The sequence below is a fragment of the Myotis davidii genome, unplaced genomic scaffold (genome assembly GCF_000327345.1).
Source record: "Myotis davidii unplaced genomic scaffold, ASM32734v1 scaffold230, whole genome shotgun sequence".
In the NCBI taxonomy this organism is placed as follows: Eukaryota; Metazoa; Chordata; class Mammalia; order Chiroptera; family Vespertilionidae; genus Myotis; species Myotis davidii.
The window spans coordinates 776,260-779,402 of record NW_006282259.1 but is presented as its reverse complement, the minus strand read 5'-3'; the positions used below and the strand labels follow the sequence as shown (position 1 = coordinate 779,402).

Here is a 3,143-nt window from a genome sequence, read left to right as displayed (position 1 = left end):
TTAATATATATTTTATTGATTTTTTACAGAGAGGAAGGGAGAGAGATAGAGAGCCAGAAACATCGATGAGAGAGAAACATTGATCAGCTGCCTCCTGCACATCTCCCACTGGAGATGTGCCCGCAACCCAGGTACATGCCCTTGACCGGAATCGAACCTGGGACCTTTCAGTCTGCAGGCCGACGCTCTATCCACTGAGCCAAACCGGTTTTGGCAAGATAGTCTTAGATCATTCTTTAAAAAGGAAACTGTTCCTTTTAACTTTACACCCACCCCATGCCCCAATTTCAAAACATATCATTTAACTGTCTTGGTCATGGACATTTCCAAGATGAGATTTTATATTTCACTCCCATATCAGAAAACCCATGCTTTCCTTTATTAAAGGAGTTTGGTCCTGCTGATGTTGGTGTATCCCTTCCAATATTCTTCATCCTCATCTTTGCTTCTGGAGGCATTTCCTCCAGTTCACTATCTTCATCTTCATTAAAAGCTGCTGCTACTGAAAGGGTTTTTGGAGCAAGAGTTGGAACAGTTTCTTTAGGTTTACTTGATCCAAGTTTGATGGATATGGCGGAGGCTTTCTTTGTCGTCTGACTACCTATGGCAAATCCAAACTTGGATATCTTTGTAGGCTTTGTTGAGAGGTCTGCAGCTTCTTCTTCAGCTGATCGCTTCTCAGCGCTGTGACTGGAACTTTCTCCTCCATTACTCAGGAGGCTCCAGCTCGCTGTGGCTTCTCCCAAAACAATAAATATTTTTAAAACTTTGCCAGCTCATTTAAATATCCTAGATTCCTGCTTTATATCTTACTACATATCATGTCTGCTTTATTAATTTAGCAATGACATCATTTGTTCCCAAGTCAAGTTCACAAAAGAACAGATGAAGAAGTTGGGTTCAGCTGGTTCTCTCCGCACTAGTCAGGGGGTAAAGCATTCCTGACTCGGGTGAAGGACAGACCTTTCATGTTTTCAGATTCTACTTCAGTTCCACCATACTGGTCTAAAACTAAGTCACAGTGACTAGCAAGACCTATAAAATACTTGTGAAGCAAGTTCCATTCTTTTTATTCATCACTTGACAAGCATTCATAATTCTTTGGATTTGACTCACCTATGGCCCCGTTAGTCACAGTCACAAGCCTGACTCTCATACAAGTACACCTAAGCTACTCCTTGGAGAGGTACCAAGCTGTTACACAAAATACAAAGTGGAAAAAACACAGAAATGCCTCGCATTTTTGTGTCATGAGAGCTACAGTGCTATGTGTTTGCTATCCATCACTTCATTTAATCCATTCACAAGCCTATGAGGGCAGTGCCATCATTATTCCCATTTTTCAGAAGAGAACACTGAGCTCAGAATGAAGTTAAGAAGTCTTTGCCTATGATGAAATGTGAAACAAGTAAAATAGTAAACATTTAAACCGTGGCTGTGACTTTTATCTGCCTTTCTTTCACTGTAACTGGTAATACCACTAGTGGGTATACACTAGTATTCTATAAAATGACATCCACATTAGGGGAAACAAGCTGAAATTGCTTTATTCAAAGGAATTATTATTTTTAAATGCTCTCAAGCCCAGCTGGTGTGGCTCCGTGGTTGAGCATCAACCTATGAACCAGGTCACGGTTCCATTCCCAGTCAGGGTGCCTGCCTGGGTTGCAGGGCTTGATCTCCAGTGAGGGGCATTCAAGAAGGCAGCCAATTAATGGTACTCTCTCATCATTGATGTTTCTATCTCTCTTCCTCTACCTTCCTCTCTGAAATCAATAAAAATATATTTTAAAAAATAAAATGTTTTCAATATGGTCAATTATTAAAGAGCAGAATATTATAGACTGAAACCAGCACCCTCATTTTAGATTCACTGAATTCAATTCTTGCCTCTAAAAACAATGCCCACAAGGAATTTGCTCAGTAAAGCAGAAAAGTAAGGTCTCCAAGATCCTTGCAGAGCTTTCAGCTTAGCATTGACATAATCAGCACCCTAATTCTGGTTCATTAATAACTGACAAATTAACTTGTTATACACTCAGGCTGGTCTTTCTTAGGCTGACAGCATGCCCCATTCTCAGAGGCAACATATCCATCTCCAAAGAAGAGGGAGGATATAAAGTGATGGGGGTCACCTGGCTGATGTGCTCAGTGATTAAGCATCAGTCTATGAATCAGGAGGTCATGGTGCGATTCTTTCAGAGCACATGACCAACTTGTGGGCTCGATCACCAGTAGGGGGCAACGGATCAATAATTCTCTCTAATCATTGATATTTCTCTTTCTCCCTCTCCCTTCCCGTCTGAAATCAATAAAATATATTTTTAAATAATAATAAAATAATGTGATGGGGGTCATAGGGGAAGGGGGCACAAGAGCTCCTGCACTACATACAACTGAAATATGGATTTGATTATTTTACCTAAATGTTCAGAAACACAAAGTTCAATTTAGCTAAAACTCATCAATAGTCAAACAGAAGTAATTTTAGCTGTTCCATATTTAATATTTACTTCCAACCAAAAGTAATTTGAAGCTGCCTATAAAAAACTGATATGGAGAGAAACTAAGATGGCCGCATAGGTAAACACCGGAGATTGTTGCCTCGCACAACCACTTCAAAAATACAACTAAAAGACAGAACGGACATCATCCAGAACCACAGGAAGGCTGACTGAGTGGAAATTCTACAACTAGAAGGAAAGAGAAAAGCATACTGAGACTCAGAGGAGGCACAGTACAGAAGTAAAATACTAAGATGTGGAGTGCATGCGGAGTTGCAGCAATTACCGGGACACTGAGAAGCAGAGCCTCTGAGGGCAAGACTGAGAGCAGCCATAACTGCTAGCCCCGCCATGTTGATCCCGTGGGACCCACCCCACCCATGCCCTACAGGGAGACTTTTGCTGGATAGCCATAGGCAAAGGCTAGATTAGCACCTCCCTAGAGATCCAGGAGCCAGGAAGCCCAGAGGTCAGAGTGGGACAATCTAGTTTGCAGCTCTGTGGAACCATAAAAGACACACTCAGGGGGCAGACTCACTGAGAACCAAAGCCCCATCGAAGCAAGTCTAGCCCCAGAGGGGTGTCTCCACCACAGAAGTTGTCCCACTGCAAACACAGCTGATTCGCACAGCGAATTGG

General features: G+C 42.0%; 1 pseudogene; it reads right to left on the bottom strand.

Annotated features, from left to right (window-relative positions):
- Nucleotides 1–221: 221 nt before the first annotated feature.
- LOC107181398 lies at nucleotides 222–1,156 on the bottom strand (annotated as a pseudogene).
- Between the last annotated feature and the right edge of the window lie 1,987 nt (nucleotides 1,157–3,143).